The sequence below is a fragment of the Saccopteryx bilineata genome, chromosome 2 (genome assembly GCF_036850765.1).
Source record: "Saccopteryx bilineata isolate mSacBil1 chromosome 2, mSacBil1_pri_phased_curated, whole genome shotgun sequence".
Classification (NCBI taxonomy): domain Eukaryota; kingdom Metazoa; phylum Chordata; class Mammalia; order Chiroptera; family Emballonuridae; genus Saccopteryx; species Saccopteryx bilineata.
Genome location: NC_089491.1, coordinates 195,641,045 through 195,658,218, shown reverse-complemented (window position 1 = coordinate 195,658,218; position 17,174 = coordinate 195,641,045). Strand labels below are relative to the sequence as shown.

The window sequence follows — 17,174 nt, the reverse complement described above, 5'->3', positions numbered from 1 at the left end:
TTGTTGTTTGTTTCTTCTATCTTTTTGCCTTTATTTCCTCCACCTCGGTCCTTCTATTCTCTGCACATCTTATGCTTCCCCTTTCTTGAACTACACTACTCATGAGTGTTGCATTTTATTTTTCTTCTTCATCCTCACCCTCCTTTAAGGTTATACTCCAAAACACTTAACTCTCACTCTCTCCTCTTTTGTTTGTTTTTTTGTCTTGCTTTATTTTGTTTTTTTCTCCTCCTATTTTATTTCTTCCTTCATTTTTCTCTTTTTCTTATTTTTTCCTTTCTATTCATTTTTTCTTTTCTCATTTTACTTTCCTCCCATATAATCCTCAATCACGAACAAATTAGTTAATTTGGGACTCAAGGCTTTTTTTTGGCTTTATTTCTCTTTTTTGCTTTTGATTTTATTTTTTTTTCTCTTGTTTGTTTATTTTTGTGGCATTTTGGGTCCTCCCAACCCAAGGTCTCCATTGTATTTTGTCTTCGCTCCACTTAATACAACAGATTTTTACTTATTATTTTTATTTTTTCTTCTTTATTATTCTTTTTTGGTCCTTTTTTCTGATTCCCTCTTATCCCTCTCATTATATTTCTTAGTTGACCATCTCTTACAAGCAAATCATCTTATGCTTGTCTAAGATTTTCTTCCTTTTTTTTTTTTTTGCATTTAGTAGGTCCCTACTCCCTTTTTTTTGCCCCTTGAACTCTTCACCCCAAATCAGGCCCTCCATTATAGGCATGATATTTACCTGAGGAGGGGAGAGGAGGGAAAGAGAAGAGAGAAAAAAAGGGGGAAAAAATAAATTATTACTGTTTTTTTTGTGGGGTGTTTTACCCTTTTTTTTTTCTTTTTACTCTTTATTAATTCTAATTAGTGCTATCAATAAGACCACCCTCAGATGCCGATAAGAAAGAGGAAATCGAATATTATGGATACAAAAGAAAGAGAGGTAACACAAATAGATCTGGAAAAATCTATGAAGAAAAGATTTAACATATTGGAAGCCTTGGAGCTAAATGACAGAGAATTTAAAATAGAAATCTTAAAAATACTCAGAGAGATACAAGAAAACACAGAAAGGCAATATAGGGATATCAGAAAACAACTCAATGTACACAAAGAATATATTACCAAGGAAATTGAAACTATAAAAACAAATCAAACAGAAATGAAAAACTCAATTCACCAGCTGAAAAACGAGGTAACAAGCTTAGCTAACAGAACAGCCCAGATTGAAGATAGGATTAGTGAAATAGAAGACAAACAACTTGAGGCACAACAGAGAGAAGAAGAAAGAGACTCAAAAATAATAAAAAATGAGAAAGCCCTACAGGAATTGTCTGACTCCATCAGAAAGAATAACATAAGAATAATAGGTATATCAGAGGGAGAAGAGAAAGAAAATGGAATGGAGAATATACTCAAACAAATAATAGACGAGAACTTCCCAAGCCTGTGGAAGGAACTAAAGCCTCAAATTCAAGAAGCAAACAGAACACCAAGTTTTCTTAACCCCAACAAACCCACTCCAAGGCACATCATAATAAAGATGACACAAACCAAAGACAAAAAAAAATTCTCAAGGCAGCCAGGGCAAAGAAGAGTACAACATATAAAGGAAGGCCTATTAGATTATCATCAGATTTCTCAGCAGAAACTCTACAAGCTAGAAGAGAGTGGACCCCAATATTTAAAGCCCTGAAAGAGAGGAAATTTCAGCCAAGAATACTATACCCATCAAAGCTATCCTTCAAGTATGAAGGAGATATAAAAACATTCACAAATACAGAAAAGATGAGAGAATTTATCAACAGAAAGCCCCCACTCCAGGAAATACTAAGGGAGGTTTTCCAACCAGATTCAAAGAACAAAAGAAAACAACACCACAAGTAACAGCTCCACCAAGAACACAATAAAACCAAACTTAAACTGTGACAACAAAGGAAAAAAAGGGGGGAGAGGATGGAGATTAACAGTAGCAAAGGATGACGAAGTGCAGAAATACTTATAAGATAGGGTACTACAATGAATATGTTAGGTACCCTTTTCATTACTTAATGGTAACCACCCTTAAAAAAACCACCACAAAAACACTTGACTTAAAAAAGGTAGCAACAGAGGAAAGAAGTATAAAACACTAACAAACAAAAACAAATGATAGAAAAACAAAAGAGAAGAATCAAACTAGATACAAAACTAACAGAAAGCAATTTATAAAATGGCAGTAGGGAACCCACAAGTGTCAATAATTACACTAAATGTAAATGGAGTAAACTTACCAATAAAAAGACACAGAGTAGCAGAATGGATTAAAAAAGAAAATCCAACTATATGCTGCCTACAAGAAACACATCTAAGCAACAAGGATAAAAACAAATTCAAAGTGAAAGGCTGGAAAACAATACTCCAAGCAAACAACACCCAAAAAAAAGCAGGTGTAGCAATACTCATATCTAATAATGCTGACTACAAGACAGAAAAAGTACTCAGAGACAAAAATGGTCATTTCATAATGATTAAGGGGAAGTTGAATCAAGAAGACATAACAATCCTTAATATATATGCACCAAACCAAGGAGCACCAAAATATATAAGACAGCTACTTATTGACCTTAAAACAAAAACTAACAAAAATACAATCATACTTGGAGACCTCAATACACCGCTGACGGCTCTAGATCGGTCATCCAAACAGAGAATCAATAAAGATATAGTGGCCTTAAACGAAATACTAGAACACCTGGATATGATAGACATCTACAGGACACTTCATCCCAAAGCGACAGAGTATACATTTTTCTCTAGTGTACATGGAACATTGTGTACATGGTCAACAATTGACCATATGTTGGGCCACAAAGACAATATCAGCAAATTTAGAAAAACTGAAATTGTACCAAGCATATTTTCTGATCATAAAGCCTTGAAACTAGAATTCAACTGCAAAAAAGAGGGGGAAAAACCCACAAAAATGTGGAAACTAAACAACATACTTCTAAAAAATGAATGGGTCAAAGAAGAAATAAGCGCAGAGATCAAAAGATATATACAGACAAATGAAAATGAAAATATGACATATCAGAATCTCTGGGATGCAGCAAAAGCAGTAATAAGAGGAAAGTTCATATCGCTTCAGGCCTATATGAACAAACAAGAGAGAGCCGAAGTAAACCACTTAACTTCACACCTTAAGGAACTAGAAAAAGAAGAACAAAGACAACCCAAAACCAGCCGAAGAAAGGAGATAATAAAAATCAGAGCAGAAATAAATGAAATAGAGAACAGAAAAACTATAGAAAAAATCAATAAAACAAGGAGCTGGTTCTTTGAAAAGATCAACAAAATTGACAAACCCTTGGCAAGACTCACCAAGGAAAAAAGACACAGGACTCAAATAAATAAAATCCAAAATGAAAGAGGAGGGATCACCACAGACATCATAGAAATACAAAGAATTATTGTAGAATACTATGAAAAATTATATGCCACCAAATACAACAATCTAGAAGAAATGGATAAATTCCTAGATCAATACAACCTTCCTAGACTGAGTCATGAAGAAGCAGAAAGCCTAAACAGACCAATCAGCAGGGAGGAAATAGAAAAAACTATTAAAAATCTCCCCAAAAATAAAAGTCCAGGCCCAGACGGTTATACTAGTGAATTCTATTAAACATTCAAAGAAGACTTGGTTCCTATTCTACTCAAAGTCTTCCAAAAAATTGAAGAAGAAACAATACTTCCAAACACATTTTATGAGGCCAACATAACCCTCATACCAAAACCTGGCAAGGATGGCACAAAGAAAGAAAACTACAGACCAATATCTCTAATGAATACAGATGCTAAAATACTAAACAAAATACTGGCAAACCGAATACAACAACATATTAAAAAAATAATACATCATGATCAAGTGGGATTCATCCCAGAATCTCAAGGATGGTTCAACATACGCAAAACGGTTAACGTAATACACCATATCAACAAAACAAAGAACAAAAACCACATGATCTTATCAATAGATGCAGAAAAGGCTTTTGATAAAATACAACACAATTTTATGTTTAAGACTCTCAACAAAATGGGTATAGAAGGAAAATATCTCAACATGATAAAGGCCATATATGATAAACCATCAGCCAACATCCTATTAAACGGCATAAAACTGAGGACTTTCTACCTTAAATCAGGAACAAGACAGGGTTGTCCACTCTCTCCACTCTTATTCAACGTGGTGCTAGAAGTTCTGGCCAGAGCAATCAGACAAGACAAAGAAATAAAAGGCATCCAGATCGGAAAAGAAGAAGTAAAGCTATCACTTTTTGCTGATGATATGATCCTATACATCGAAAACCCGAAGGACTCCACAAAAAGATTATTAGAAACAATAAACCAATACAGTAAGGTCGCAGGATACAAAATTAACATACAAAAGTCCATAGCCTTTCTATATGCCAACAATGAAATATTAGAAAACGAACTCAAAAAAATAATCCCCTTCACGATTGCAACAAAAAAAATAAAATACCTAGGAATAAACATAACAAAGAATGTAAAGGACTTATATAATGAAAATTACAAAGCATTGTTAAGGGAAATCGAAAAAGATACAATGAGATGGAAAAATATTTCTTGTTCTTGGATAGGAAGAATAAATATAATCAAAATGGCCATATTACCCAAAGCAATATACAAATTTAATGCAATTCCCATCAAAATCCCTATGAGATTTTTTAAAGAAATGGAACAAAAAATCATCAGATTTATATGGAACTATAAAAAACCCTGAATAGCCAAAACAATCCTAAGGAAAAAGAATGAAGCTGGGGGCATTACAATACCTGACTTTAAACTATATTAAAGTCCACGATAATCAAAACAGCATGGTATTGGCAAAAAAATAGTCACTCAGACCAATGGAACAGAATAGAAAGCCCAGAAATAAAACCACATATATATGGTCAAATAATCTTTGATAAAGGGGCCAACAACACACAATGGAGAAAAGAAAGCCTCTTCAACAAATGGTGTTGGGAAAACTGGAAAGCCACATGCAAAAGAATGAAACTCGACTACAGTTTGTCCCCGTGTACTAAAATTAATTCAAAATGGATCAAAGACCTAAGTATAAGACCTGAAACAATAAAGTACATAGAAGAAGACATAGGTACTAAAATCATGGACCTGGGTTTTAAAGAACATTTTATGAACTTGACTCCAATGGCAAGAGAAGTGAAGGCAAAGATAAATAAATGGGACTACATCAGAATAAAAAGTTTTTGCTCAGCAAGAGAAACTGATATCAAAATAAACAGACAGTCAACTATATGGGAACTGATATTTTCAAACGACAGCTCAGATAAGGGCCTAATATCCAAAATTTACAAAGAACTCATAAAACTCAACAACAAACAAACAAACAATCCAATAAAAAAATGGGAAGAGGACATGAACAGACACTTCTCCCAGGAAGAGATACAAATGGCCAACAGATATATGAAAAGATGCTCAGCTTCATTAGTTATTAGAGAAATGCAAATCAAAACTACAATGAGATACCACCTCACTCCTGTTAGATTAGCTATTATCAACAAGACGGGTAATAGCAAATGTTGGAGAGGCTGTGGAGAAAAAGGAACCCTCATTCACTGTTGGTGGGACTGTAAAGTAGTACAACCATTATGGAGGAAAGTATGGTGGTTCCTCAAAAAACTGCAAATAGAACTACCTTATGACCCAGCAATTTCTCTACTGGGTTTATACCCCAAAACCTCAGAAACATTGATACGTGAAGACACATGTAGCCCCATGTTCATTGCAGCACTGTTCACAGTGGCCAAGACATGGAAACAACCAAAAAGCCCTTTAATAGAAGACTGGATAAAGAAGATGTGGCACATATACACTATGGAATACTACTCAGCCATAAGAAATGATGACATCAGATCATTTACAGCAAAATGGTGGGATCTTGATAACATTATTAGGAGTGAAATAAGCAAATCAGAAAAAAACAAGAACTACATGATTCCATACATTGGTGGAACATAAAAATGAGACTAAGAGACATGGACAAGAGTGTGGTGGTTACCATGGGTGGGGGGGGAGGGAGGACATGGGAGGGAGGGAGGGAGAGAGTTAGGGGGAGGGGGAGGGGCACAGAGAACTAGATAGAGGGTGACGGAGGACAATCTGACTTTGGGCGAGGGGTTTGCAACATAATTTGATGACAAAATAACCTAGACATGTTTTCTTTGAATATATGTACCCTGATTTATTAATGTCATCCCATTACCATTAATAAAAATTTATATAAAAAAAAAAGACTCATCTAATTTTCAAAACAAAACGTTTTTCATTTTTCTTTTATGTCTTTTTCAGGCTAAGTCTCAGGCTCCAGTTATTACATTTATTTGACATCTAATTTAGGGTCTGTCAATTTTACTTTATGGGAGAGGATTTTTTAGATCTTTATCCCTAACAGAAATAAATGTAAAATTATTCATAAGATTCTGGCTGCCTTAATGGAGTTTACTATTTTGTGGGATGATCAAGTGAAGACAAATATTCAGTTTTCTTAATTACCTTTCTCTTTACTCTCCTCTTAAAAAACTGTCCACTACTGGTAAGGAAACAGTGTACAAACTCTTGGTTTTTCTTTTTGGCTTCTCCTTTTGAACTCCAAAACTGTCTTTGAATGTCATTTTAGTGTCTGCACAAAACTAAATATTCATGGTCAGAATAAAGGTCAAGTTCACAGGCAAGGTCAAATTCACGGTCATGTTTAGTTTCATATTCAGGTTCATGTTCACAGTGCAGCTATGGCTGTGGCTCAACTCCAGCTCTGGCTCCAGCTCAGGTTCTTACATTTATTTGACCCTCAGATTATTTTTATGACTTCTCCTTTTAATTTCAAAGCTGTCTTTAATGATCATTTTAGTGTCTGCAAAAAAGCTAACAGTTCAAAGTTCAAGTTCACAGTCAAGGTTCAGTTTAAGTTCATGGTCACAATTCAGTTCAAGTTCACAACAGTGGTCAAAGTTCAAGTTTGGCTGTTTAAGTTCAAGTTCAAGCTCACCCATGGGGCAAGTTCAAGGCTAAGCTCAAGTTCAAGATGGCAGCCAAGGTCCAGTTCATGGTTTCAGTCACCTTCAAGTTCATGGCCCAGTTCGAGTTCAAGTTCACAGCTGAGTTCACAGACACATTCAAGTTTAAACTCACAGTCATATTCACATTATGGCTGCCACTCTAGCTCCAGCTCTGGCTCAGGCTCGGTCTCCATCCAGATCAGGTTCTTACATTTATTTGACATCCACTGTCAATTTCACTTAATGCGAGAGGATTTTTTTGAAGTTTTATTCCTAACTGAAATAAATGTAGACTTACTCATTCCAAAATAGTAAAGAAAAGCAATACTTCCTAATACATTTTGTGAGGTCAATATAACACTAATATACAAAATTTTTTTGAGAGCCGACAGGATTGCAAAAGGTCACACAGCTATCCCCAAGAAGGGGGTGGTATAGGTGGAGATGGTAGTGTAGGTCACTAGGGGAGGGGTAAACTTCTTAGTAACTACTCCTCTGATTGTTGACTGACTATACTAAGAAAAATAAAACAGAGTCTTATGTACCACCACACACAACAATTAATTCTTGTAAATTAAGATTTAAATGTGAAATGTAAAAAAAAACATAAAAAACTTTTAGGAGACAGTCTAGGAGAATAAATTTATAACCTCTGTGGAGAGAAGAAATTCCTTAAGACACAAAAAGCACAAAGCATAAAGAAAAATATTTACTTTTTTGACTACATTAAAAATCAAGGTATCAAAAGTCATTTTAAAATGTCATAAAGGGAGTGAATGCAAACCAAAAACTGGGGAACATATTCAAAATACATATATCTGGAAAAGAACCCTTATCAAAAATAAATATAAAGAACTCTTATGATTATTAAGAAAAACATAAATAGCCAAATAGAAAAATAGGCATTTTACAGAAGAAAAAATAAATGGCAAATATTAAAAAATGCTCAAACTCATTGGTTATCAATAAATTGCAATTTAAAACCAGGGTTAGATACAATTTACAAGTCAAGCAATATTATCTATTGATAATATTGACATAGAACTAAGAACTCTCACCCATTGCATATGAGACTGTAAATTAAGACACCCACTTTGAAAATGAATATTTTCCATTAGAGTGGAGGGTTCACATAGTCTATGAACTAACAATTCCACTTCTTCTTTTTTTTTAATTTTTTTTAGCAAGAGAGACAGAGGAACAGACAGGCAAGAAGGGAGAGAGATGAAAAGCATCAATTCTTCATTGCAGCACCTAGTTGTTCATTGATTGCTTTCTTTTTTTTTTTTTTTTTTTAAATAAATTTTTATTAATGGTAATGGGATGACATTAATAAATCAGGGTACATATATTCAAAGAAAACATGTCTAGGTTATTTTGTCATCAAATTATGTTGCAAACCCCTCGCCCAAAGTCAGATTGTCCTCCGTCACCCTCTATCTAGTTCTCTGTGCCCCTCCCCCTCCCCCTAACTCTCTCCCTCCCTCCCTCCCATGTCCTCCCTCCCCCCCACCCTTGGTAACCACCACACTCTTGTCCATGTCTCTTAGTCTCATTTTTATGTTCCACCAATGTATGGAATCATGTAGTTCTTGTTTTTTTCTGATTTGCTTATTTCACTCCTTATAATGTTATCAAGATCCCACCATTTTGCTGTAAATGATCTGATGTCATCATTTCTTATGGCTGAGTAGTATTCCATGGTGTATATGTGCCACATCTTCTTTATCCAGTCTTCTATTGAAGGGCTTTTTGGTTGTTTCCATGTCTTGGCCACTGTGAACAGTGCTGCAATGAACATGGGGCTACATGTGTCTTCACGTATCAATGTTTCTGAGGTTTTGGGGTATATACCCAATAGAGGGATTGCTGGGTCATAAGGTAGTTCTATTTGCAGTTTTTTGAGGAACCACCATACTTTCCTCCATAATGGTTGTACATTTGCTTTCTTATATGTATCTTGACTACAGCAGAGCGAGTGACTCCTTGCTCAAGCCAGCAACTCTGGGCTCAAACTTGTGACCATAAAGTCATGTCTCTAATCCCATGCTCAAGCCAGTGAGCCCACGCTCAAGCCAGTGACCTCGAGGTTTCAAACCTTGGTCCTCCACATCCCAGGCTGACATTCTATCCACTGCACAACTGCCTGGTCAAGCTCCGTTTTTAGCATATACCCAAGACAAACACTTGCACATGTGTGCCATGAGACATGTACAAGCATGTCCAGAACAGACTCTCCATAACAGCAGAAATGAAACAAGCCAGATGTCCATCAATAAAGAAAGGATCAAGTAAAACAAAGGCATATAGTGGGATATTATGCAAATGCAAGAAGTAAATCAACCATAGCTCGATAGAGGAACTGCAAAACACACACACACACACACACACACACACACACACAGAATGTTTATTGAAAAACACTGAATCATAGAAGAATACAAACTGTAATTTCCAATTAATATTTTTTAAAAATAAAATAGATAAATATGTAGCTTATGAAACTATAAAGAAAAGCTAGAAATGATGGTCTAGAATTAATGTAGTACATTATTTCTGAATGGGGAAAGAGAAAAATTAGGGAGATATACACATTGAACTATAGTTCATGTTTATTTCTGTAACTAGAAGGTGAGTACAAGTGTTGATTTTATCAGCCTTTAAATTGTATATATAAAAATATATGTCATGTATAGTGAAATTATATATTTATAACACAGAGATACAGATAATAGGACAGCAAATCCCAGAAGGAAGGAGGGAAGGAGTTAAGGGGAGGGGGGCAAAAGAGGTGTAATGGGGGGTACAAGGGTGGGGGTGAAGATTTTGTATTGAGTGGGACACTTGAATTCATGTTAACATAATAATTTAAAATTAGTAAAAATTTAAAAATAAAAATATACATCGTAACACTTGGTTGTATATAATGTAGAATTCACAATAAAAAAAAGACAAAATAAATTATACAGCTAACAAATATGACAAAAATTGTTAAGGTATCACTTGCTTGACTATGTAAAGGTTTTTCTATGTCAGAGAGAAAAAGAAGGTATGATATGCAGTATATCAAAGGGCCCATTAATTCATCTAGGACACCAGTGTATACATGAGTATTTGGTACCTGGTACATAATAGATATTTGATACAGTTGGTGAAAGAAAGGAGGAAAGGAAAGAGAGAGAAAAGAATAGAGGATGACAGATGGGGATAAGGAGGGAAGGAAGGAAAAAGGTAGAGAACAGGGTGGGGAAGAAAGGAGATTGACTGTCCTAGATTTGTGAATAATCGATTCACAGTATATAGATTTACTGTTTTCTGGATAGGTTTCAGTCTTATCTTGACTGAGGGAGAGCTCTATTCTCTTGCAGAATTTAACCCACTGTGTCTTGTGTTACTAATGGCAACATTGACAGCTATAGTACACCACTGAGACTTGCTTGTCAAACATTAACTTCCATACCATGTTATAGATGATTTTTTTTCTGATAGAGTAATCAGTACTACTTATGTGAAATGCCAGAAGCTGCCTGATAGTATTTAATCCAATCTGAAAACATAAGAAATAACCCAGCTATGTAAGACATAAAGAGCCCAAAGGAATTTTTTTCTAAAGTTAAGACAAGAAGGGAAGCTTTAAGCCTATAGTTTAGTTATAACTAAACTCTGACAGAATGGCAGAATGAACCTTTTGCCTTGGTTTCATGAGAATTGGGACAGTAGATAAATAATCCAGTATGTTGACTGCATGCTTAAATCTGCATTTTTAAATTTTTATTTATTTTTTTATTAAGTGAGAAACGAGGAGGCAGTGAGCCAGAGAGACAGACTCCCACATGCACCTGGACTGAGATCCACATGGCAAGCCCACACAGGGGGCGATGCTCTGCCCATTTGGGGCCACTGCCTATTTGAGGTCACTGCATCCAGGGCCAAATTGCTCAAACCATTCAAGCCATGGGCTGTGGGAGGGGAGGGAAAGAGAGAGAGAGAGAAAGGTGGAGAAACAGGTGGTTGCTTCTTCTATGTGCCCTGACCAGGAATCAAACCTGGGATTTCCACACTCTGGGCAGATGCTCTACCACTGAGCCAAGCGGCTAAAGCTAAATCTGCATTTTAAAACTAAATGTTTAAGGTTGAATAAAAAAATATTCATAACGTATTTTCAGAGTCTAAAATAATGAAAACCAAAACCAAAACCAAAACATGTAACCAACATACAGCTTTCAAAAATGGAACATTAATGCAATTTTAGAAACACTTCCCATACCTTCTACCTTCCACTTTCCATTGCACCACGTGACATAATGCTGATCCTGAATTTTCTTTATATTATTGCAGTTCTTTTTATAGTGTTCATATTTGTATATATTCCTAAGCACAACATTCTTTGTTTTATAGATTTTTAAACTTCATATAAATACAATAATGCTGTTCTTTTTTCTACTAATGACTTATTGATTTTTTTTACCATTAAGCACTCATTTTCTGAGACTTGTCCATGATAAAATGGACATGCCTATAATTTATTCATTCCCATTGCTTTTCACAATCACATCATATGAATATCACAACGAACTTATCAAGTTTTCTATCAATAATTGATTGATATTTAAGTTGTTAACAGCTTTTTTGTCGCTACCTCATTTTGAACTTTCTTGTACATTTCTCCCAGTTTGCATGTGCAAGTTTCTCTGGGACTATGCCTAGGAGATATCATATTGGGTTAGAAGGCATGCACATTGAAAACTTTACTAGATAGTAATTGTTCTCTACAAGAGCTCACTAATTTTTACTCCCAGCAAGATTGAAAATTTCTGTGCCTAACTTCATCTGTCATTTTTGCCATATTTATGAGTTAGTATTCATCAAGTCCTCTGATGTACTAACTTATATCACACTCCTAAGTAACTGCAGATGTGATTTCAGTCAGTATACAAACCCTATGACCATGATTTGAAGTTAGTTGTCCATGTTGAATTGGGCCATGACCTCATTAAGACATTTATCAAAAAGCAGAGCTTAAAAAGGAGAATAACTCTTCTGTTTTCTCAATAAAGTGCTGATTGACAAATGTAAGGAAAAAAAATCATGATGTTAGTAATAGAAGTGAAATATTGTGTTTGGCACTGTTGGGAAATCACGCAAGTTTTGTGGGTTTCTGACTTCATAACTACAAGATATTTGGATCAAAGTATACTTAGTTTAGGTGACATATGGATTCATAATCCAAGAAAAAAAGCTCATAAAAATAACTTAACATTAAATATATCTTACAAAAAGACCATTTAACTTGGCAAAATATTAATGAAATAAAACACATGGGTTAGATTTCCCTCATAATACACATAGGAATAAAATGTGCTCAACAAAATATGCTTTGACTTTTGCTAAACTAGAAACATTTGAAAATAACCTAAGAGATTTCCTTAAACCATAGCATGTTCTGGCTTTGTCCACCACTTAATTAAGTGTTGTTTTAATAATGAAGCACATTGAGAGTGGAGGTGGTACCCAGCCTACAAACCATTTTTTATGAGGTTGTAAAGATAAAGACAACAGTACTGACATTAAATATATATATATATATTTAATTTCACCGTCTTACCTTTCTAGCATATGTTTCATATCAGCCATATTAGTTATTTTCTAAAATCCCCTTTAGTTAAGAAAGTTAACCATTGTTTTGTCCTTGAAAATTTGAGTGGAAATCTACTACTATGGCCAAAGGATAAAGGAGATAGAAAAGATGTTTCCTGGCAACTGTCATACCATTACTTATGAAGAACCAGGTTATGGATGCTGGGAAAGCATAATCGAAGTTCATTCATGTTTCAAGGTAAATTATTGCTCTGTCCCATGTCTTCACAAAGTGAACTTTTGAAACTTTAAACTAAGGTTGTAGAAATGATACAAACATAACCATAAGTGCCATTCTAGTACAATCTCAGTACATGTGTGGACTAATTTTCTAACTTATAGAAAAAACAGTGCATTTTAGAGATAAAAACCTGTTTTAGACTTCTACTGAAAATAAAAATAGTCTAGATAAATCTAACTAATCCATCTGCTGAGGACAATACACCGGGAACACGACAATTTTTTAAGTGTTTGAAAAAAAAAATTGTGTGTTGAGGCATTGAAAAAACAAAAAAAACTCAAGCATTGATGAGCCAAGATGTGGAGGAGAATGGAAGACAAGGGAGGTGAACTTGGGGCTTTGGGGGCCATTTTTCCCTCAGTGGGCTTTTGCAGATTCAAGGCCATTTCTCCCTCAGTGGGCTTTTGCAGATTCAAAGCAGAACCTGAAAGCCTAAGAGACTGAAAAGCTGAGCATTACTTTTACAACTTCACATAGAAAAGGGAATAGGCATTAGAAGTCAGGACCTATTAAGAACAGAAGTGGACTTGTAGAAACCCCTGTAGAAATTCAGAAGATCTAGACCTTAGGAACAAAACAGGGTCTACTGGAAATGGAGAAAATGAAGCTCACTTTCAACTGATCTTAATGTCTAAAAATGAATTGAGGTGACACTAATGTCAACATGTGAACAAATGTGAATCCTCTTTCTAAGAATAAGACATGCTGAGCCTCAAATTATTTTTACAATCAGTTTTGCAAATACAATGCCTACTCTCTCTCTCTCTCACACATGCACACATACTCTCTCTCTCTCTCTCACACACACACACACGCACACATACTCTCTCTCTCTCTCTCTCTCTCTCTCTCTCTCTCTCTCATATACAATAAATAACCAGCATCCAAGGAGCCAACATAATATAAATAAAAACAAGAGAAAAAATAGTAAATGATATATAATTTTCAAGCTAATTGAGAAGAGAAGAATTTTATTTTATTTTATTTTATTATTATTTTTTTAAATTTATTTTTATTTTATTTTACAGAGACAGAGAGAGAGTCAGAGAGAGGGATAGACAGGGACAGAGAGATGAGAAGCATCAATCATTAGTTCCTCATTGCGTGTTGTGACACCTTAGTTGTTCATTGATTGCCCTCTCATACGTGCCTTGTCCGCGGGCCTTCAGCAGACTGAGTAACCCCTCGCTCAAGCTGGCGACCTTGGGGTCTCAAACCCGGGTCCTCCGCATCCCAGTCTGATGCTCTATCCACTGCGCCACTGCCCAGTCAGGCAAGAGAAGAGAAGAATTTTAAATGCTCAATAAAATCCAAAGCAAGAAAAGAGAAAGAATTGTAAAACAAATAGAACAAATAAAAAACAAATATTAAGACAATAGATTTAAACCCCAATATATAAGTAATTAGATTAAGTGAAAATGGTATAAATGTTCTAATTTAAAGACAAGGATGATCAGATTGAGGGGAGAAAAACAAATTATGTAAAAAAAAGAGACATATAGCCCTGGCCGGTTGGCTCAGTGGTAGAGCGTCGGCTTGGCATGCAGAAGTCCTAGGTTTGATTCCCAGCCAGGGCACACAGGAGAAGCGCCCATCTGCTTCTCCACCCCTACCCCTCTCCTCCTCTCTGTCTCTCTCTTTCCCTCCCTCAGCGAAGGCTCAATTGGAGCAAAGTTTGCCCGTGCACTGAGGATGGCTCTATGGTCTCTGCCTCAGGTGCTAGAATGTCTCTGATTTTGGCAGAGCGACACCCCAGATGAGCAGAGCATCGCCCCTGGTGGGTGTGCCGGGTGGATCCCGGTCGGGCGCATGCGGGAGTCTGTCTGACTGCCTTCCCGTTTCCGACTTCAGAAAAGTACAAAAAAAAAAGACATATACAAAACATAGAATACAAAGAGGTTGAAGTTAAGAGATAAAGCATACAAATATTAACCAAAAAAAATTTTTTTAAAGACTGCATAGTTGTGTTACTATCAAAGCTGACTTTAGAAGAAATTGCATTAATACAGGTAAGAAATGCTTCATAATAATAAAAGTTTCTATCTACCAAAATGATTATGACAATTCTAACTTTCTATTCAAGTAAACAGAGCCTCACCATAGTGATAATTACAAAATAGAACTTTAAACCAGACCAAAAAAAAACCCAATTTCAAAATACATCAGAATATTGTAATAAACCTCAAAATATCTCATTTAAAAGCCATATAAAAGTAATATCATAAAATTAAGAAAACTGACTTGCAAATTTGAATTAATGCACATAAATAAGACACTAAATACAACACACAGGCACTTTTTAAAAATATAGAACACTTCATGAATTTGTGTGTTTGTGAATTTGCCTGTCATGCTTTTACCAGGGTCATGCTAATCTTATCTGTAACATTCAAATTTAGTATATGTGCTACCAAAGTGAGCACAGCATCTTTTAAAAGACCATATGATGAGAATAAAAACAAGTTTCAAAATTAATATCTTAAAGTATTGAATAAAGTGAATTCTCTGCCCACAGTGGGGAAATAAAAAGGTAACTAGAAAATCTCTAGATGTTTAGAAATTAAATAATACACTTCTAAATAATTCCTGAGTCAAAGAAGTCACAATAAAAAAATACTTTAACTTAATAATAATAAAAACACAACATATCAAAACTTATGAATGACAGCCAAAACCATGCTTAAAAGGAAATTTACAATTTTAAGGTAAATATGAAGAAAGAAGGCTAAAAATCAATAACTTCAACTTTAAACTCAGGAAAATAGAAAAAATAGCAAAATAAATCCAGAGAAAGTAGAAGGAAAAAAAGTAATAAAATAAGAGTAGAAAATATATAAACACAAATTAAAAGACATTTTAAAGAAAACTAAAACAATATATGAATAAGCCAGTCATTTCAAGAGGCTAAGGGAAAGTAAAGTAAACTCATTAAAACTTAAGGGATTTATTTTTTTGTGATGGAGACAAAGAGAGAGACAGAGAGAGGTACAGATAGGAACAGACAGGAAGGGAGAGAGATAAGAAATATTGATTCTTTTTTTTTATTGCGGCACCTTAATCGTTCATTGATTGTTTTCTCATATATGTGCCTTGATCAGGAGACTACAACAGAGTGAGTGACCCCTTGCTCAAGCCAGTGACCTTGAGTTCAAGCTGTTAAGCTGTGCTCAAACCAGATGAGCCCAGGTTTTGAACCTGGGTCCTCTGTGTCCTAGTCTGACACTCTATCCACTGCTCTAAGGGAAAAACAATGTAAATGAAAGCAGAAGTTAACAAAATAGAAACATAAAACAGACTAAGCAACAAAATTAAATCTGGTTCATTGAAATAATGAATGACAAGGCAGATTTAAAAATAAACCAGGAGATACATATAAAGAAGAAAGAAGTAAGGGGTTATGAATTAGGGGACGGGGAGAATGAATAAAACTGTCCTTATTTAGAGATGATAAGATTGTCTCCATGCAAGTGACTCTACAGACAAACCTTTAAAATTAATAATAGGATTTTATAAGGTTACAGATACTATATCAATATACAGACATATTTAAGTTTCCCTCACACTAGAAATAATGAAATCAAAGAATCACAAAAAAGATACAACAGCAACTAACCTACTAAGTATCTAAGAAAAAAGACCTACAAGTATGTGCATAAACTTTACAAAAAAATATGTCATTGTCTACTGAAGAATATAAAAGAGGACTAAAATAAGTAAAAAGTTTATCTTGTCCAGGAATTAAGTAAATGAACATTGGAAAAATATCAGTACTTCCCAAATAATTCATATATAATTCATTAAAATCCATACAAATCTAATTACAATTCTACTCAAGATCTCAAATTGATTTCTAGGAAATGACTAATTGAGTCTAAAATTTATGTAGTCAAAGAATTGTACAGGTCAAAATATTGCTAAGACAAGTTTAAAAAGAACAAAGAAGGGTGACATTTCATACAATATAAAGACATTAAAATGTTAAGATAATCAAAATAGTGTAGGACTGGCACAGTGGAAAACAAATAGATCAACAGGACATATTAGAGGTTCTTCAAATAAATGCAAACATATATATGTAAACTTGTAATATAAAAGATTATATTTGTATCATAAATCATAAACCATTGGTATCATAAATCAATGGTTTAAGAAAGAGTAAATATTATGTTAAAAATTTGCTATGTATATTTTGTATGTACATATAAATA

The 17,174-nt window shown here is 34.6% G+C and overlaps 1 pseudogene; it reads right to left on the bottom strand.

Annotated features, from left to right (window-relative positions):
* Positions 1-15,267: 15,267 nt before the first annotated feature.
* On the bottom strand, positions 15,268-15,389 carry LOC136327382 (U6 spliceosomal RNA; annotated as a pseudogene).
* Positions 15,390-17,174: the final 1,785 nt, after the last annotated feature.